This window comes from Rattus norvegicus, chromosome 9, assembly GCF_036323735.1.
Source record: "Rattus norvegicus strain BN/NHsdMcwi chromosome 9, GRCr8, whole genome shotgun sequence".
Classification (NCBI taxonomy): Eukaryota; Metazoa; Chordata; class Mammalia; order Rodentia; family Muridae; genus Rattus; species Rattus norvegicus.
The window spans coordinates 66,653,667-66,675,915 of record NC_086027.1 but is presented as its reverse complement, the minus strand read 5'-3'; positions in this window follow the sequence as shown (position 1 = coordinate 66,675,915).

Here is a 22,249-nt window from a genome sequence, read left to right as displayed (position 1 = left end):
ATCAGCTATGCACATGGCGATGACCACATGGAGCAGGTGAGGTTATCTTCCTCCTGGCCAATAGTCTCGTGTTTGTTTCCCTCCACCTCTGGGGAAATTTCTCAGAACAAGACATAAAACTCACTCAGTCTAAAGTGTAAATAGCTAACGATGCTCAAAGCGATATTTCTCTTAGGAGCGTTTTCATGTTAACATTTTAAGCAAGATAAATTAAGCTTTATTAGAGAAACAGCAGGCTTTGTTTCCAGGTAGAACACCTTTAAGGGTAAACAGAACATTATTAGTGTTTCTTCAATCACACTATATCCTTTAATTTCCTCAGCTAGATAAAGTGCTTTTTTATTTTGTTTTGTTTTTAATAATCAACCAATTCTAACTGAATATAAGTTCGTTAGGTTAAGTAGACTTTGGGTGTTGTTAGTTTGGGCGTGTGGTGTTTTATTTGTAAAGTTTCTCTTTTCAGTAATAAAGGCTACGAAAGGGAAAGCAACTGAGTGGTCCTTCACTTGCTCTGTCCAGATAGTGGAATAGTATTAAGCCCTAAAGAGAGATGAGATACCAAATCATGAGGAGAACCTTGAATAAATATTATGACATTGGAAGAAGAGATCACATATTACTTGCAGAAATGGTAAAACAATGGAGAAAGTAAAAAAAAAAATAATCAGTGTTTTTCCATGGTTGAGGGTGGGTAAGAATAGGAGGAACACAGGATTTTACCAAAGTGAAAACTACCCTGTGTAGCATTAGAATGGTGAATGCATCATTACAAGTTTGTCCAGACTCAAGAACGTGTAAGGTACCATTCTGATAGGGGATATTGACTATGTGCAGGGAAAAGCGGGTTATGTGAAATACCGAACATTCAGTTCAGTCATGCTATGAGACTATAACTTCTCTTAAATATTGTATGTGGTATGTGTGTGTTTTAAATAACTACAATCAGTTAAAGTAAATCGAACTTTCTGTGTGGATGGCAATAATGAGTTAAAATGTATTGAATGTTCACTAAACACTAGGCATGCACATCTGAAAGTAATTTCATACTCCATCTCCTTTATGAGTTGGGTATTATTATCATGTCAAGTTCATGTACAAGAATCCAAGTTTATCGATTCGCAGTTAGTGTCTAAGGATGCTTTTAGCATGCTCACTTTACAGCTAAGGAAACTGAGGCTTGGAGTCAGACACACATACTCTTCACACACCCTCCCCAATATTGTTCTCTTTGTAGCTCACAGAGAAAGCAGTATTTGCTCATTTAAAGTCATTTTGTTATGAGATTCTGATTTTTATGCAATGTTTAGCAAAAAGCTAAGTCCTTACATCTGAAACGAGTATAAACAAGTCCAATTTGGCTCACATCACAGAGCAAGACTGATAAGGGCATTCTCCTGTGAGGCTCATTTGTGGACACACATGACTATATTGTTTCTTAAGTGGACATGGAAACCACAGTGATTATGATCTTTTGAAAAATTCATGGTTGAAACAAATCCAATTTAATTATGAGATTGCCTCACGAGGTTGTGTGCACAATTCATCAAGGGGAGGAAGGGACAGAGGTCATGGGATTCACACGCACACAGGCATATGGATCAGGGTCCCTCTCACACGCACATGGTCTCACATCTGGCTTGATTCAGAATCAGGAAATTCATGGTTAAACTACAAACAAGTTTTATTTGTGTAGACTATCATAGAAGCACAGCCATGGAACGTTCAGTTAAGGGATAAATAGTGACAGTGCCTGAACCTTGTGTGTGTATCATCAAGATCCCTTATCTTCCCACCTTATATGGGACAAGTACTTCAGGAGGAGAGATCACAGAGAGTTGGGCTACATGTTTGCTCTGATAATAGCAATAACATTTTTGAATAATGCCTAAAAGAAAATGAAAACTATTATTTTATCATGGCTAAGAGGAAAACCTCTGATGTACTTTGGTGAACCATATATCTGGCTTTCATGTCTGTGTGTGTGTGTGTGTGTGTGTGTGTGTGTGTGTGTGTGTGTACATGTGCATGCACGTGTGTGTATCTGTAGAGAGGACACTGCATATACCTTCGTATGCATATAGAGGCCAAGAATGTCCTGCTCTCTACCTTCTTTCTTTGATACAAGATCTCTTGATGAAACCTGCCACATGCCTAGGGTAGTAGCTTGGATAAGAATGGACCTCATGGATTTAGGTTTGAATGTGCGGTTCCTAGTTAGTGGAACTGTTTGGAAAGGATTTGGAGGTATGGCCTTGTTAGAGGTACGTCACTGTGTGTGGGTTGTCAGGTTTCAAAAGCTCACTCCAGGCCCAGTATAACAAACTCTTTCTCTGCCTGAAACTTGAGGAGCATAGGTGAGCTCTCAGCTACTGCTCTGGCACATCAAATCTTCTGGGGCCTGCCACCATGCTCCCCACAGATTGACACTTTGAAACTCTAAGCAAGCCTGCAATTAAATACTCTCCATTATAAGTTGCCTTGGTGATGGTGTTTTGTCATGGTGATAGAAGAGTAACTAAGATACCTGGCCTCAATAGCTTTCCTTAACCTCAGAGGAAGATTCCAACTCCTTTACTAACCCCTTAGTCCACATGTCTCTTAGTGCTGCTATCTTCCAAGCTCCTGCTAGGGTGACCCATTAAGTCCTGCTTACAATGTTCAAATTACTTTTCTAGTCCAAAGTCCCTTCCACATTCCTCCATGAGTGAGCATGATTGGGTCTCTCACAGCAATAGCCCACACTCCTTGGTACCAACTTCTGTCTCATTTACTCTTCTATTGCTGTGAGGAGACACGATGACTTACAAAAGAGTTTATTAGTGTTAGGCTTTCTGCAGTATAAAAGTATCACGGTGGATCAATCAGGGCCATGGAATGGTGCAGAGATCACACCACAAGCGATCTCACACAAAAGATTTATGGATGGGCAGTATGTAAAGGCTGTCTCTGAGTGAGGGTGGGGAAAGAGAGGGACAGAGATAGAGACAGAGAGACAGAAAAGCAGAGAAAGGCAAAGGGACAGAGCTATAAACAGAACAAGAGAGTGAGCCATGATGAAGGGGACCTTTTAAAGGATAGACATGTTACATTTGCTGGGTGGTAATGATGTGTCTGCTGGCACTGAATTGCTGAAGGTGGGTTTCAGGGTTTATACCTTGTTCTGTAATGTGAGTAGTAATCCTAGTAATTAAGGATCACAGTTCCAGAGAATTCGAGTCCCTCTCTATCATGGCTGGGAGCACCTCAGAAGACAAGCAGACATGGTACTGGAGCAACAGCAGAAGATTTGCATCCTTATCCACGAGTAGGAAGAAAAGAGAGCAACTGGAAACGATATGAGCTTCTGGAATTGTGGCAAGCATTACCTGTAAGTCACTCAGCTGCTAGGATGTCTTTCAAATATGCTTGGCTTATTTACATAGACATTCCTTATAATGTCATGCTAATACCAAAGGCTAACTGGATAGCTTACTAAGTGGAGATCAGAAATCTACTGCAGGGTTCCACTGGGGAATCTTCTCCAGTGAGGATTTTTCAGAAGGCTCAACTGCTGTAGGCTCAACCTTTGTCTGCTGTGGTGTCCTTCAGCCATGGCAGGCTATGGGCAGTGGAACTGATGGAGTTCCAGAAGGTTCTTAAGAGTATAGGCCAATAGCTAGTGCTAACAAGCAGGCCTGTGTGAGAACAGTGACAGTGTGGGAAGGTCTAGGATCTCACCACCATGCTTCCTAGAGACATCCTCAATATTCTAATTTTTGCATCATTTTCTTGGATGGTGACTTTGTCCTATCAGGGTTCACAGCTTGGGGTGGGCCCACTAGTACATCAATGCCATCTTGTCTTGGTCTGTCTTGTGCTAGGCTATGGAGCTGCTAGGTGGCCTGCTTTGGGCTGGCATTAGAGACATAGCTTTTACTGGAACTTTTCAGCAACTAATTTCCTAGGTTTATTCATTCAAGCCACATGAATGGCTTTTGACTTACACAAAATGGCTCCATCTATGTCCTAAAAAAATGTCAAAGCTCATCCCCAGTGCCTCACTTCCTCCAACACTTCCTAATGTTTCCTGAATAGTTCCACTAACTGTGATTCAAAGAGTTAAACGTATGAGCCTGTGGGTGCCATTCCCACTCAAACCACCATGCTGGCTCCAGGAACGTAGCCACCATACTAGAAGGAACACCAAGCAGCTGCATGGAGAGGACACACTCAAGTGCTCTGACTGGGATGTCAGCTTCCGTGCCATGCCAGTGTCCTTAAATTCCCGGACACTGTGCCATCTCAACCCTCCTTACTGTGCCCTGTCTGAATTTCTGACCTGCTGGATTCTTCATCATAAGGGTTATTGCTTTAACCACTGTCCTTCTAAGTCATTTGCTAGACCACAAGCAGAACTGCGACAGAAGGCAACACTGAGAAGATGACCATGTGATAGTTAGTCAAGATACGGGGAAGGTGGCTACAAAGGTCCTGATGGAAAGGTATATAGTTCAGAATATGGCAGAATCCTACAGAGCGACTGTAGCTGTGCACGTGAAAGGAAGAAGGTGCAAGGAGAGTTCTGGGGCAGCATAGACTGTGGAGGTATTTGTAAAGCATTTGAAGGATATGGGCCTTTCTTGTGATTGAAATGGGAAGACACTGCAAGACTCTGAATGGACTAAGATGTGATCTGAGTTTCCCAAATGATCAACCCTCCTGCCATGTTCAGTATACACTGCAGCAGGACCAGGAGGCTGGAGGTAGTTAGGAGAGTATTTTCTAGTTGAGGGGGCTTTGGATGAGGATAACAGCATTAACAGTGGTGAGATGTTGTTTTATGTGGGTGTAGTTTGAAAATGCAGTCAACAGATATTTAGAATATGTTTTTCAGGGTCAAGATATTACAATAGATAGAGGGTAAGTCAAAGACTAGTCACATGGTTTCCCAAGTAATCACCATGTCTGAGATAGAAAAGACTGGTATCAGTTTGACCTGAAGAGCAGGCTGGGTCGGAAGGGCAGGTCTAAGTCTGAGACCGTGTTTTAGAGTACTAGCCTTGAGGTTGGCTGCCATTACCCAAGGACAGAACTGAGGAGGAAGAGAGGACCATCCAAGCCAGGTCAAGTCAGTAAGGGCCAAGGAACCAGCCTTACTACAAGAGGAAGGGCAGTAAGATAGGATTTCCTACAGGCAATTAAAGAAAGGGTTTCAAGGCAGAGGAAGTGAATGGCAGTGGGTGGATTCAAGGAAGAGTTAGGCTGGGAAGAGGACATTAGCATGGCAGGGAGGGTTCCTGGCTGAGCTTTGCAAATCCCTACTGTGGCATAGTGGGAGCAGCATGTAGGGCATGGAAATGAATGAATGAATGAATGAATGAATGATTTCTTGTGTGTGTCTAGAGTATTTTCAGAATATAAAACAAGCAGCCCCAGTGGAATATAAAACAGCTCCCCAAGGGAGTTTTAGCCTTGGCTGCAGCATGTGCAATTTGCCTCCAGCTCTGATTTTCACACACTGGAGATTCAAAGAGTTCTTTTCCAGGGCTGGAGGGTGGTGAAACGGGAAAGTCTTATCAAGGTTCAGCCTTGTTACAAGTAGAATATCTTGATGCTAGAGACAGGCGGAAGTTTGCTTATGCATGAAATCTTGATTCCAGTTGGGCTATATTGAATATTAACAGTGCTGATTCACATTACATTTTCACTGTTAGCCTCCCCCCCGTGTGTGTGTGTGTGTGTGTGTGTGTGTGTGTGTGTGTGTGTGTGTGTGCGTGCGCGCGCGCACGAGTGTATATTTTGCAGGATATTAAATGGTGGCTCATGCAGGTGTTATACAAGTACTATGCCTCTGAGCTATATCTCCCAATCAAATATTAGCTCTTATTTCTGTGAATTACTATCTGGAGAGAGGAGAAGCCTACCACATTGGCCCAGGGTAATCAGTGTTACAGTCATTTATGGTCTTCCTGAAGGGAGTTCTGTATATTTACCTGGTTGCGATGCTATGCGTCTTGTCTTTAGGTCTAAGATTTCAAGGTCTTGACTCCAAACATCTTTTGTTATGTAACTAGAGTGACAGACAGTACAGCCATTTTGTAGATGGTTTGCCTTTTGTACGTCCATTTTAGGATTAACACACACAAGGAACTTTACAAATAGTAAAGAACTGTCTAGTTATAAGTCAGTTTGTGTTGACCATGGTGATCTTACGACTTTAGTATTGATTCTTTGGGACTCCATTGCCCTAAGCTATGACCACAGCTGCCCTTCCCACAATCCATCATTAATGTGTGTACATATTTAGTATGAGATGTTTGGCTGAGAGAAATCCACGCATTGCCAGGCTCCAAATGGAGCTGATAAAACATGGTTGAGATGTCTAGAAAGGAAGGCATAGAACTATAAAAAAATCCCTCAAAATATAATCAATATGAGAAATTCTCAAATTTAATTCATCCACTGCATCTATGTGGGGTAATTCTGGCCTATATGAAAGTATGTGTTACCCAACTGAAATAATGACTATGATAAATTGAAAAGATAGAGACTCCACATGGATCTTTCACACATGCAAACAATTGTCCAGATACAAACAAGTGTTGAGAGTCCAAATCAGTCTCATCATTCACTGGAGAACAAAATCACAGAAAGTCCACATATCCGAATGTGTAGAGTGTTTACCTAGCATGCACAGGCACCCTGGATTCTGTCCCAAGCTCTGGGTAAGGAGACTGTGGTGGACCTTGCTATAATCTCAGCACTAGGATAGTGAACTCAGGAGGATCAGAAGTTCCAGGTCATCATCAGAATAAACATGTCTGGGCCCATCTCAATACAGGAACAAACTGGAAACCTGTAATTTTTTTCATAGCCAACATGGTTGGATTAAACTCTGGACTGAGAAGATGGTTCAATGAGTAGAGACACTTGCAACCAAATCTGAATACCTGAGTTAGGACCCTCGTGATACAGGTATAGAATTGACTCCTCCAAGTAGTCCTCTGATCTCCACATGCACTTGCATGCCATGGCACTACCTCCTTCCAGTTTAATAATTTAATAAAATGTAATAAAAATAAAATCTGTATTTTATCCACTCGCTTCCACATCAAGCTTCTAAAACCAAAGCCAATCACAAGACCATCTTGGAGACTCAAATGCATCCCTTGAATTCCCCCTCGTGTCCTCACCATTCAAGTGTCTGGCAGTTCCAGGAAACTACAACACGGATGATGGCTTCGACCGTATTGGTCAGCACAGCAGGTGAACTGTGTACACCCAATGTCCCAGCCTTCGCTCCTGTGTGAGAAGAGCCAGGGGACCCTCTCCTCTGAGTTCTTCTTATCTAGATGCAAGAAAATGGACCCAAAGCACCCGCATCATCACTTGGAGGCCTGTGAGAAATGGAGATCTTCAGGCACTGTCCCACAGCTGGTCGATCAGAACCTTCCTCAGTGGACAGAGCTGCACATGACTGAAAGTCTAAGAAACGGTCTCTAAGAAACCGTCCAGGTCAGACCGAAGGGAACTCCCAAACTGCTGCTTCAGCACGGGGATTGTGAGCCTGCATTTGCAAAACTCATCTTGGAGCCATGTAGGTGACTGACAGCTCTGAGGACAACTGTACAATGAGCCTCAGATCGTCATGCATAAATGTTCCTCCTTACTCATTAAAAAGGTTCAAAAGATGCTGTGCGGGAGATAGTCCACATAATGACCTTCCGGATTTCTTGGCATCAATTGTCTTCTCAGAGACTCTGGTGCCTTCGCATATTAAGTTAAGCCTCCTCTCTGCAGATTGTCAGTTCTTTGCTGCTGACTTTCAAGCTGCACCCCACACCTGGGGTTATTGGAGAAAATATATCAGGCACAGCGTGAACAAAATGCAGGCAGGTACTTAACGAAATAAGTTTAAAGCACCTTTGAAAAACTGGTCCAATTATTAATGGGGGTATGGCTTCAGAGTCATTGAAATTCTGCCTTTTATATGTTCTGTCGGTGTAGGGGAGGAAGAGTGGAGCTTCTGCATTGTGGCTGTGTTCACAAGCACACAGCTGTGCCTTAGCCTGGAGGTCACACAGGCTAGAGTTTTGCTTGTTTAGTCTTCCAGGTGTTTTCGAGGCAGCATTAAGGAGAATTTCAATGAGTCCAAGCTCCATCCAATGTATAAATTACACCAAAAATCTCCCCCAAGCAAGTGCAAGCCAGATTGTCCTACTCTCCTTATTAGAGGTAGTGTCTAGGAAGGCAACGGAAATGGTACCTTTTGAGCAAGACTCTCATAAATCAGGTGTTACGACACGTTTTTGAAGTGACAACAGAAAGCCAATTGGAAAACATGATAGCAAAAAGACACTGCTTCCAAACTGTCGGCGGACTTCAGAGTGAGTGAAGTGTTTGGCAGGAGAGACGGTGTGTGAGCGCCATCCATTGCACCCAGCACCATCCAAAGGCACCTTCAGAGCAAAGACTAATGAGAGTGAGCTCTCAGCAAGTAAAGTAACACAGACTCTCTCCCTTCCTTTCCCTCGTGGACTTCTCCTTTCGAGGGACCCAGATTTAGCTTAGGACAGATGTACAGTTCTGAAGGTGTGATGGAAGACAAATCATGGTCAGCCGAGCTGCCACAGCATGCAGGTGTCACGGCAAACATCAGTGTGACACTTCTTAATCCAACTCAGATATCCCATTGCTGTGTAGGACGACAGGTAGACAGCCCCAAAGAAGGAAAAGCCAGATGTCCAGGGTCGGGTGTCACGAGAAACTAACACCCCGTCTTGAAGGATTCCCAGCTTGATTAGAGTTCGATGCTCCCCTGGTCTCACTTCATCAAAGCGTCAAGCTTCAGGCCCACCTTCTTGGCACTCTTATTAATATTCTTTGCCCGTCAGGATTGATCATGTGAAGACCAATCATGGTGTGAAGAACCAGCACGGAGTTATTGTTCGAGGAAAAAAAAAACATGGAAGACTGATTATACTTGCTAATCTATACTTACAGGCAACATCAATTTTTCTTTGAAATGCAAAACTTTAATTCTCTTTCATTCTTTTTGAATCTGAGGCCACATATTCTAGGCATTCCGAGGCCACACCTCCTTGAGAAGCTGGGCTAGTAAGGCTTCGTTTTTAATAACTGAGTATTACTCAGCTGCTAGCTTAATGTGCGGGTCATTTTCTAATCAACAGCGAATACTGTCTTCCCAGAATCTTCAGAACTTAACCCTACTCTAGTCTAAAGGAGGCATCCACTGGTGGTATATTAAACCATTCACAGGTGGAGCTTTATAACTTTCAACCTTTTCAAGCATTCGTGTTCCATTTTGAAAATAATATTTTTACCTTTATTTGTTTGTTTGTTTATTTGTTTGTTTGTTTTGTGGGAGGAAGGAGGGTTGCCCATGCCTTGGCATGTGTGGTAAGTTTAGAGGGCAACTGTGGGAGTTGGTTATCTTCTTTCAGCATGTGGAAGTTCAGGCTGAAGGGAGTTCCCAGACGGCTGGGTCAGCATGAGGATTGCATAACACATCTTGAAGCCCTGCATGTGACTGCATGTGTCTGAGGACAACTGTACACTGAACCTCATATGGATATGCATGAATAGTCCCAGAGATTGAACTCAGCTTGCCAGGAGAGGCACCAAGTATCCTTACCTGCAGAGACATCTGGCTGGTCCTAAAGTAATATTCTTTAAGAAATGTTTTTATTGGAAATAATTCTAAAGTTATGGAAAAATTGGAAAAATGAGGTGGTTTCGATGAGAATACCCCACTCCCCCGTAGGCTTATCTATTTGAATACTTGGTCCCCAATTGGTGGAACTTTTGGGGAATGATTAGGAGGTGTGGTCTTGTCAGAGGAGGTGGATCCCTGGGGTTGAGCTTTGACATTTCAAGGCCCCTGCAGTTCCCAGTGTGCCTCTGTCTCTCTGTGTGCTTCATGGTTGAAGCGCAAGGTGTAAGCCCTCAGCTGTTCTCTGACTATAGCTCTGTTGCTATAGTTGACGAATCCACTCTCAACTCCCTAGCAGTGGTGAGAGTTCCTCACTACCTGCTTTGATGTTCTGGACTCACAAATGAAACAGAGAGAGAGAGAGAGAGAGAGAGAGAGAGAGAGAGAGAGAGAGAGAGAGAGAGAGAGAGAGAGAGAGATCTCGCAGGAGAGAGCCCTATATTTAAATATGCCTCAATCAACTCAGTAGCTGGACCACTCCCAAACTTCCACTTTGGTAACTCCTGAGTTATTACTTACTAAAATCTATATTTCATCTTTCCCACTTCAGACCCAATTTGGGTAGGGGGCTGGGGCTGCTTTTCCTAAGCTCTTGCTTGATTGGTACGCTGTCTTCTACAGCTCTGAGCCTGCTTCTTTTCCTTTCTCAGCAAGGCAATCCTGCTTCTTCCTCAGTCCCCTTGGCAGTGAGTCCTAAAGTCCCGCCTCGGGCTCTCTGCTCAGCCATTGGCTACCGACAACTTTATTTACCAATCAGAACCAGCTGGAGGCAGGGACCCTCAGCGTCTCACATGAAGAATTCTCATGCAATTTTGGGAACCCAAATGACATAATGCAAGCATTAACCTAAATCCACAGCAGGATTCCAACCCTCTGATTGCAATAGGACCATCAATTGCTTTCTTTTCTAAGTTGTGTGGTCATGACATTTTACCACAGCAGTGCAAAGTATAACCAGGACATGTAGCCTGACTGTGGTATCTGTTCCCAATAGGACTGCCTTGCCTCAGTGGGTGAGAATGTGCCTGCCCTGTCGGAGACTTGCTATGTTTGCCAGGGTTGGGGGATGCTCAGGGGATGGCCACCCTCTCAGATCAGAAGGGGAGGAAGGATTGGGAGAGGGGCTCTGGGAGGGGACAGTGTTAAAAAAGAAAATGAGAGATTCGCACAACACAGTATCATTACTTTACCTCATTTGCATTTTATTTATATTCTTTCTATGTCTTTCTCAATAAATATTTTTATATAAAATAAAGATACTTAGTAACATACACTATGACCCTCAATCCTTAAATATTTCAGCATTTCTGAAGAGTAGGGAATATTTTCGTATACAAATTACCATTGCTATGATACCTTAAGCAAATCTATATCCATATTCAGTTGGCCCAGAAGGCCCTTCATACAGCACATTTCTTGTTTCTGGGGTAAGACCTAGGCTATGGTAAGGTGTTGTGATTGGTTATCACATCTCTGAATTTTAGAGCATTTTACAGAATTACTTTGCATTTTGTGACACTCACATATTTGACGAATGCCATTTCCTGGTCCCTGTTTTAATAGACTGTTCTTTAGTTTTGGTTTGATTAGATTGAGGTGGGGCAGTGTTGCCTGGACACAGCATAGAGGATGTCCCATTAGGATTACTTTTAATGTCTAAGGATAATTTGCCAACTCTAACATGCTTTGAGTTCAATTTTCTTTCTATGATACACAGGTACAGCTGTGGATCAGGTTCGACAACAGCTACAGTCCCAGGGGCACATGCTGGACACATTACTTGAAGCACCTGTGCCAATCTAACCACTTTCAGGACTCCAGGGAGACAGAGCTTTTCACCATAGTTAAACAAAAGGACTTTATTGCAGCCTAGCACTGAGGAATATGATGCCCACCATTCAAGGTAAGCCAATTCCTGGAGGCCCAGGGAAGCTGTGTAGGGAGCAGGGAATTGTATCTGTGCATGTCTCACTTACATCTCAGCTGAGGAATCTGGCTAAGAGGCCATGAGAGTTCCATTGGAAGAAGCCATGTGGATATCCTGGGTGGGAAGGACCAATCCCTCTACATCATCCCAATAGATAATGTATTTTTAGCACCTTCTCCAGTTGTTCTTGAGAAATACCAGTAAGACAGAGAGGACGACTGAGTTGGTCCAGAGCTACTCAGAATGACAATCCTGGACATGCTGAGTGTGTATTTGAGAATAGCGTGGACACCCCACGTCAGTGGCTGTTTCCTGTTGAGTTCCCTTATTTTGCACTTCGGCCTCTGTGTCACTGCTCATGATTTGTACAGTGACAGTCTAGATCTTTGTTTTTCACAAGGACCCTTTCAGAGGGCGGGCGTGGGATGCTCATTTGAAGAACGCCTGTGCACATTCTGAAAAACCGTAACTGACAACACTGTCCACGTGCTCCCGAGAAGCCTCCCTTAAGAGGAGCCAGGAGCATTTATTTCCAGTACAAAGCTTGCTTATGTAAAATGACTTCAAGGTTCCCTTTTGTTGAATAATTAGAAGGTTAATGGTTCAATGAAAATTCTCTTTTCTCCTTGGATTTTCAGAAAGTTCAGGGCTACGTTTGATGCTTAATTATTCTAATTCAAATGGAATATATGTACTCTTTCTAAAGTGGTTCTAATTTTTTTTAAGTTTTCTATTAAATTGCCTCCCCAGGGATGTATTTCAACAATGCAGAACTTGCGGCTTAGAATGACAAATATAAGCTACACCTGAACTTGGTGTGGGTGTGGCCCGAGTTGCACACCTAACCAATTCTCCTCTCGATCTCTGGCTCCTTTCCCATCAGATAAGTGTTCAGTCTTTGACAAGTGTGGTGGTTTCAATAGCAATGGCCCCCATAGACTCATGTATTTGAATGCTTCGCCCATAGGAAGGTGCACTAGTAGGAGGTATGATCTTGTTGGAGCAGATGTAGCTTTTCTGGAGGAAGCGTGTCACTGGGATGCAGATGCTTTAAGGTCTAAGATGCTCAAGCCAGGACCAGTACGGTGAGTCTCTTCCTGCCACCTGAGGATCCAAATGTAGAACTCTCAGCTACCTCTCAGGCACCAAGTCTGTCTGCATGTCACCGTGCTTCCCACCATGAAGATAATGGACTAAATTGCTGGACTGTAAGCCAGCCCCAATTAAATATTTCCCTTTATAAGAGTTACCATGGCCATGGTGTCTCTCGACAGCAATAGAGACTCTAATTAGGACAGCAGGTGCTGGTCCTCGATAGCTCTCTTTCTACCACAGGTCCAGAGATGTAAGTATGGCTTTGGCATTCAGGCCTACATGTGGGTATAACATCAGGCTTTCCTCATGACACTTGTTATGTATCAGACAAGCTGCCACCTTTACAGTCTTCACATAGGACCTCGCAGGCCATTTGGTTTTGCCTTTCACCCTCTGGCTGTCTCTCGATGCCTTTGTTAATTCAAACTTATGCACATGTTTCTAGGTTTGTGCAATGCTTTTAACAGATCTTGCTGCTTCAAGCTTTCGTTGATCCCAGGAACAGAACAGTGTTGTCCTATGCAAAAACATTCTCCTGTTATTTATGCAGCAGGATAACTTGCAGAAGTTTTAACTTGGGTTTTGTTTTGACTTCTAAAAGAAATATATCAAGTATCTCTGTGGTATGGTAGAGCATCTTTTAGGTATACATGAGCGGGATAGCTGGGTCTTGAGGTAGAACTATTCCCAATTTTCTGAGAAACAGCCAAATTGGTTTCCAAAGTGGTTGTAAAAATTTTCACTCCCACCAGCAATGGAGGAATGTTTCCCTTGCTCCACATCCTTGCCAGCCTGAGCTGTCACTTTAGTTTTAGGTCTTAGCCATCCTGCCAGGTATAAAATGGAATTTCAGATTTGTTTTAATTTGCATTTCCCTGATGACTAAGGACATTCAATATTTCTTTAAGTGCTTCTCAGCCATTAGAGAGTCCTCTGTTGAGAATTCTGTTTAGCACTGTACTCCATTTTTAATTGGGTTATTTGGTTTGTTGGTGGCTAATTTCTTGACCTCAAAAATTCTACCAGAGAACTCCTTCAGCTGGTAAACATCTTCAGCAATGTGTCTGGATTCAAAGTAAACTTTAAAAAAAGCAAATAGCCCTCCTTTATATAAATGTTAAATGGGCTGAGAAAGAAATTAGGGAAACAACACTCTTCACAATGGACACAAATAAATAGAAACTATATTGGTGTAACTTTAACCAAGCAAGTGTAATACCTGTATGACAATTGTGTCAAGTCTCTGAAGAAAGAAACCGAGGAAGATATCAGAAGATGGAAAGATTTCCCATGCTCATGGACAGGTAGGATTAACAGTAAAAATAGTCAAATTGCTTACCAAAAGCAATCTACAGATTCAATGCAATGCTCATCAATGTTCCAACACAACTCTTTACAGTTCTTGAAAGGGCAATTTTCAACTTCATATGCAACAAACAAACAAACAAACAAACAACCTAGGATAGCTAAAACAATCTTATACAATAAAAGAAGTTCTGAAGTTATCACCTCCCTGATTTCAAGCTATACTACAGAGCAATAGTAATAAAAACCACATGGCATTGGCATAAAACCACTCGTGGGCATAAATCCAAAAGATGATTTAACATATAACAAGGATACATGCTCCACTATGCTCATAGCAGCCTTATTTATAATAGCCAGAAGCTAGAAAGAACCCAGATGCCCTTCAACAGAGGAATGGATACAGAAAATGTGGTACATTTACACAATGGAATATTACTCAGCTGTCAAAAACAATGACTTCATGAAATTCATAAGCAAATGGATGGAATTAGAAAATATCATCCTGAGTGAGGTAACACAATCACAAAAAACACACATGGTATGCACTCACTGACAAGTGGATATTAGCCCAAAAGCTTGGATTACCTAAGATACAATCCACAGACCACATGAAGCTCAAGAAGAAGGAAGACCAAACTGTGTATGCTTCAGTCCTTCTTAGAAGGGGGAACAAAAATATTCATAGGATGAGATATGGAAACAAAGTTTGGAGCAGAGACTGAAGGAAAGGCCATCCAGAGACTGCCCCTTCCTGGGGATCCATCCCATATACATACAGCTACCAAACCCAGACGAAATTGCTGATGCCAAGAAGTTCATGCTGACAGGAGCCTGATAAAGCTGCCTTCTGAGAGACTCAGCCAGAGCATGCCAAATACAGAGGTGAATGCTCGAAGCCAACCATTGAACTGAGAATGGGGTCTGCAATGGAGGAGTTAAAGAAAGGATTGAAGGAGCTGAAGGGGCTTGCAACCCCATAAGAACAATACCAAGCACTAGAGCTCCCAGACACTAAACCACCATCCAATTAATACACGTGGACAGATCCATGGCTCCAGCTGCATATGTAGCAGAGGGTGGCCTTGTTGGGCACTAATGGGAGGAGAAGCCCTTGGTCCTGCCAAGGCTTAATGCCCCAGTGTAGGGAAATGCCAGGGCAGGGGGGTGTGAAGGAGTGGATGAGTGGGTGGGAGAACACCCTCATAGAAGCAGGGGGAGGGATGATGGGATAGGCGGTTTATGGAGGGAAAACCAGGAAAGGGGATAACATTTGAAATGTCATTAAAAAAATCCAATCAAAACAAAACAGCAGCAGCAACAGCAGCAGCAACAACAACAACAACAAAAACTACTCAGGTTGATTAATGGAATGGAATCAAAGACCCAGAAATAAACCCACACACCTACAGACACTTGATTTTTGATAAAGAAGCCAAAATCCATACAATGGGGAAAAAAAGAAAGAAAGAAAGCGCCTTCAACAAATGGTGCTGTTCTAACTGGATGTCTACTGATTAACTGGTGCCCCTACCTTATTCTCCTCACAGAGATGACTCAATGTCATGTGATGAAAGCACCAGAATTCAAACAGCAGCACCGAGCTGAGCTAAGTGACAGAGATTGAGGAGAACCAGGTGGCAATTTACTAGTGTCCAGTGAATTAAAGACTTTTCCCCCTCAAGACAGGGTTTCTCCTAGAACTTGCTCTGTAGACCAAGCTGACTTTGAACTCAGAGATCCACCTTCCAAGTGCCTGGATTAAGGGCATGCACTTATCATGACCTATGATGTGATGAGGGTTATAGACCTCTCAAAGGTGCTTAAACTAAACATGGCTAGAACTCAGTATAGTTTGGGTCCATGAAAGGAATCCTAAAACTCTCTAAAGCTTTGAGGTTCTTTCTCTACACACCTTGTGCTCAAAGTCACCGTGAGTTGAGACTAGAGAGTGTGGCAGTCCCTGCTTCCTGCTCCAGGAGCCTTTTACTGTAGGATTGAGAATTGGTCTGGTTTCATCTCAGATTTTTGACCCAGACTTGGGCCTTTCTGAGAGATAGAGTCTTGCCAAGAGAGAGAGTGCCAAGGCCCCTCACAGGTTCTTCAGCATTGGATTCAGGATTACTACTACTCACTGGAAAGAATAACCATGTGACTAGAGGGTTGCACTTTGAGCCGGCTCAGTCTCAGAGGGGGAAGGGGGAAGTTAGTGGAGGCAGGGAGCGGAGGTACAGCCTGTGGCCGAGATTTAACCAATCATATCTGTGTGATGCATCTCCAGGATGCCTCTGGAGCCCTTGGGGAGGGGTGCATATGAAGATGTTGTGTGGTCTGGGCCCTCCCCAACCTTAACTCATAAGTCTTTTTGTTTGGCTGAACCTATTCATAGCTTTCGCAAAACTGAATGACACTACACCGGTTTGTGTTGATACAGGTGACACTGCAGGCCACAGCTGTGGTGCCAGAGTACACGTCCTAGCTATTGTCCCAGATCCCTGTCTCCTGTGCCTTCTATGATACAATATGCTCCAGGCTATTGGTGCAGAATCTTGTGACCATCCAAGAACCTGCCTACGTGTGTTTGCGTGATGTTCAAGGAAGGGAAAAGCTGTGGCTAGCTTGTGGTCCTTAAAGGATATGTACGAGTGACAAGGCCAAGTCTTGGTTCTGCTCAACTCGGCTTTTCTTTCTCAGTGGCACCTAGAGTCAGGCAGAGGCAAGCTTCCTACTCCACTGGAGAGAGACACTGGTTGTTCTTCCTCCTCTTTACCCATCAGAAAAGAAAGAGGGCTGCATTTCAAGTTATGGAAGCAACTTAGGTGTCTGTAGTGAGGATAAAATGTCTTACAGACATGTAAAACTAACTTAGTCGGGATCCCCACTATACCCAAGGTTGCACCCGATAACTAGAACCCAGTGACATTACTCACTCTGGGTAAACAGGCATAGCCTAGAACCCCGTGATGCCCACTGAACAGTGCATAAGCAGAGACCAAGAGCAATGCTCTGCTCCCCCAGGATCCTGACCCTCAAATCAGAGACATCTGTTAGGGACCGGACCTGACCTTCAGCTAAGACGTCACACTAGGACAGTAGTTAGGAGCTTAGAGTGTGAACCTGATGTGACAACCCTCAGCAAAGTAACATCTATCTGCTGCTATACAAAGATACACACACACACACACACACACACACACACACACACATCAGCCGGGGAATGAATACGAAGAGGGTGATAAATACATTAAAGAATAAGGTTCTGTCATTTGCGAGGAAAGAAAAATGGACACAGCCGGAGACAGTCATATTTCGTGAATTAAATCAGTCTCAGGGAGATAGATATTAGGCTTTGGCTCATTTCGGGGTCTTTGATTCAGCGTAGAAATATAAAGAATTGTAGGTACAGGAAAAAAAATGTCGCATATACCAAAGCTAGTCATATACATAGAGATGTTGTGAAAATCAAAATGAAATTGTCTGAGGGAACAAGGAGAGATAATGGGGAGGGGGAGGGAACGGGAGGAAGAGAGTAGGGGCGGTGGAGGATGTGCTCAAAGTACACTTACACACATGCCCGAAAACAGTGTTAATGTCACCCCGTGTAATGTAATCATTTTGAAAAGAAAGAAGGGGTTTTGGTGCCAGTGTCTTCCTGTGGACACTGGCATGGCTTTGCAGAGAGAGCCTGAAAGGGCCCCGTGTCGCTCTCTACCTTGGGTTGCCTCAGGGCCCACCAGTGTTCACCACGGAAAGCCCCCCTCTGCGGCGTTTTCAAGGGTGACTTCACTGCCCCTATTTACCCTCCCCCACTCCTCATGAGGTGCCCTTCCTTGCCCTTTGGCTGTTGTTCCAGACAGGGTGACACTAAAGCTCCTCTAGGGGAGGGGGGTGGGTGATCAAGGAGAGTGCCCTAATAAGTCACGTGCACCCCGAGTGCGCTGTCCGCCTTAAAGGTCACACATTTCTGAGCTATGAAGAAGCAGGAGCAGGGCGGAAGCCTCATGCATAAGCAAAGCTTCTCCCTGCACTCCGAAGTAATTTAAATGGCTGGGAACTTATCTCTCTGATAAAGGCTGCACCTTCTTATATGTGTTCAACCTCAGAAAAGTGCTTCAAATCCTCCCTGGCATTTGCCTTGCAGTGCTCTTGGGGGGTAATGGGCCATGACGTGCCTGGGGCTGCTTGGGAGCTGAGTGTGATCTAGTGTAAATGTATTATTACCGCCATTAGGAATGTGGGGGGGGGGGACTAAATGCTAAAGATAAAAATCACGGGAATCTATAAGGAGAGCGTAAAACTGGGCCCAGGAAGTTCCACACTTCAATTAAATTAAATGGCCACATAATGCTACATTCTAATCCTGTGTGCATAAATTAACATAAAAACAAAATGACACAAAACTGCTCGCATCAGCAGGAAATTGAGGGGCCATTAGTCATTACCCTTTGGAAGCCCCTCGCATGATTATTCAGTGCCCAGGAACTTGACAACTGCAGAATGCTTAGCCGTCATTTGTGGGTAAATCTGCTTCTCTAAGGCTGACTTCTAGAATCTTCCCATCTAGCCATGAGCTGAGTTTCCCCACTTATCCCCTGGGACACTGATGCCTGGGACACTGATGCCTGGGACCTGATCCTAGTTGGTCCCCATGCTTAGAGCATCCCCGGGATTCTGCAGAGGTCTGGTGATCAGCTGATCCTTGATTGAGTCTTAATGAGACTGTGCTGCCTCCTGGCTCCCAGTTTCTGGTGATGGGTCAACTCCATGGTCCTGTTGGGAGACCGGCACAGGGCCTGTGTGTGCTTGGCTTATAAACTTTCTAGGTGGGACTCTGAACCACAGTGGTTGGTGTCCTGAGAGGAGTCCTGTGACTTGTGTAAATGAATAGATGTGTTTTGTAATTGGGTGGGGTTGTGCACCCTCAAATGGCCTCCTGAAAAGAAACCTCAGGTTTTTGATTAGACACCCTTATTCATATAGAGAGAAGACAACCGGTCGTGTCTAGGTTTGTCAGTCTCAGAGAAAGGCAGCAAACTGATTTCCAACCAGCATTCACTAAAATGCACTGCCAAAGGTCAGGTATGTCCTTTGGTGTTAAGGGAGCCACAGAAGCAGCCCTGTGGCACACCTGTTTTCAGAAGGCTGCCTCTTGGTGACTCCTCTTCAGAGAGGTGCAGACAGGAAGCACAGGACCTCGTCTAAAGAAGGCAGATGGTTTTGAATATGGCACAATGTTGTTCCTCTGCAACTTCCTGGGAATATCCTGAGCTTCATGCTGGTATCTGTGACCTCAGATCCTGTGGAAGTTTGGGTGAGAATGGTCCTTATCAGCTCATATATTCAGATGATTGGTCCCTAGTTAGTGAAGCTGTTTGGGGAGACTTTAGAGGTATGGCCTTGTTAAAGGAGGTGTGTCACTGGGTGTGGTGGGCTTTGAGGCTTTCAAAGCCCTGCCATCCCCAGTTAATTCTTTCTCTTTGCCTTGTGGCTGTTGTCTCAACATGTAAGGTCTCAGCTATTGCTCTAACACCATGCCTGTCTGCCTGCTGCCATGCTGTCTGCCGTGGTGGGCATGGACTTCACTACCTTCTGGGACTGTGGAACCCAAATTAAATGCTTTCTTTTATAAATTGCCTTGGTAGTGGCACTCGGTCATGACAATAAAAAAGTAGCTAAGAGAGTTCCTGAACTGTTTAAAGGTCCTCTGAATGACGGAGTCCCACTTTCCAGAGGTACTCCCAAGTCCCTTTGGTTCTAACTGCTGCTGTGGACCCAGCTGGATGACAGTATGCTGGAGTCTACTGGGCCCATCTCTGTAGCTGTAACTGAATCCTGCCTACTTGCAGAAATGTTCATGCTCGGAAAAGTTCTAAGGACCAGTGTTTAAGAGCCAGGAAGGGTGAGTTACTTAGCATTCATAGGCTTGGTAGTGCTTGAGGAAGCTGCAGTTCACAGATGTGTAGTTTATATACTCAGTGTTACCCCCCGGTCCTTCAGTGAGTAATTACTGAACATCTGCTACACCTGACACTCTGCCAGGCTGTAATGCTATAGTTCTCCAGGTCTAATGGGAACAAAGAGATTATCAGCCACTAGCTCTGATGATGATGGTGATGAGGACTACGAGGAGGAAGAGTGTGATGGTAACTGTTGTTTGTGGGTATTAGTTTATGTGTATGTGCTACTCGGTATCTAGAATATGTCATCACTAATTTATATAATAGCTTATGAGATAGCCTATAGGGTACATCTTAAAAATGTATCAGAGTCAGAGTGCAAATCTGGGTTCCCATGGCTCTGCTATGTAACCTGTTACACAGTGAATTTTTTGATAGAAAAATGTAGAGTGCAATGGGAAAGATGGTGAGGAAAATCAACACAAAGCTTGACTGCAGAGGTCAGAACCCTGGCCTCCCCACAAGCTTTTGGAGTCCACAATCATTTGGTCGGTAACAGCAGAAGACTAGACAAGCACGTCCTGTAGCAGTCCTTCACTATTTCTTCCATTGGGAACAATTCCCAGCATTTCAAAATACTGGTCTGTCCTGGCAGCTAGAAAGTGATGATGACGATGATGACAATGATGATGACGACAACATGTCTGTGACTTCATTTTGTTGTCTTGGGGGTCCAGTAGTAGCCATGACTACTCATACGGCCAAGCAAAACATACATGGTACATCTGATACATAGTTATCACATGTTTTATTTATTTATTTTTTGAAAAAGGGAAACTTACACATTACTTACAAAAAGAAGCCAATTGTAGGAATGAAGATTGTCTCAATCTTGAAATTTCCTGAATACTTTTGTGTTTTTAAGATCACCAAGATTAGCATGCAAAACACTTCACAGGGAGTAGAGGACTGAGGAGAGACTGGGAGTTAAGTCATTAGACATTAATTAAAGGTTCAGTCTGGAGGGAAGATATCTTTGATAAGATGATGCAAGCCGGAGGAAAGATGACTCAACTTACATCCCACCTTTCAAGAACGTATTCGTTTTCTCCTGGGAAGCACACCTTGGTATGGACCAGCACCCACTCAGCTTCTCCAGAGGAAAACTAAGTGTACCTCTAACAGACGCTTCTGTATTATCAGAGCCGGTGTAAAGTAGACTCAGTTGATAACCTGAACATAGCGTGTGGGCAGCCACTGCTGCTCTGCAACGTGGAGGAAGACAGGCTCTAACCCTAACTGTGGAGGAAGACAGGCTCTAACCCTAACTGTGGAGTAAGACAGGCTCTAACCCTAACTGTGGAGGAAGACAGACCCTAACCCTAACTGTGGAGGAAGACAGACCCTAACCCTAACTGTGGAGGAAGACAGGCTCTAACCCTAACTGTGGAGGAAGACAGACCCTAACCCCAACTGTGGAGGAAGACAGGCCCTAACCCTAACTGTGGAGGAAGACAGGCTCTAACCCTAACTGTGGAGGAAGACAGACCCTAACCCTAACTGTGGAGGAAGACAGGCTCTAACTCTAAATGTGGAGAAGGATGCACCCTAACCCTAAATGTGGAGGAAGATCCCTCCTAACCCTAAATGAACTACTCAGTGGCATCCTGTCCTAAGAATGATAAGCTGTCTCCTGACACTTGTTTATTGCTACAACAACATACTGGTTGTAAACTATGTTTCTAAATTACTTGCTCTCTGCGAAACAAACATCTCTCCCTCCAATGCTGCTACCAGGAGGCTCCAGAAAACTGTGTGCAATTTCATGTCATTTTGTTTAGGCAAATCAGCTTACTTCTTTTACCAACATTTTCCCTAGCCGAGCTGGCATTACTGTGAGATGACTCCATCTTTGCAGCTATCGCCTCACAGCGCCTCCCCTCCCCCAAGCCTCCCCAGTGTCGGGATGGTTCAAATAGATTCCACAGGAGAGAGTCACTCAAAGGAACAATCCAACACTGCCACCGACCCCTCCCCCCTCCACATACCAAATCAGGCTTACGAGAGAGAAATCCAGCGTTTTCCTGCCAAGAACTTACAGATATCTGATTTAAGTGCCTAATTTTAGGATCCTGAGTGGAGCAGAGCATTTGGGCTCTGAAAGACAACCATGTGCCTTTATTGCAGCCCCCCACGCTGCCATGCTATTAATTCGTGCTTGATTATACATCATGCCTACAATTCCGTTTCTCAGCACAAATGTAGTCCTCAACAAAAGCTCAGCGAGGGCTCCATTCCTTCCTCCTCAATGCA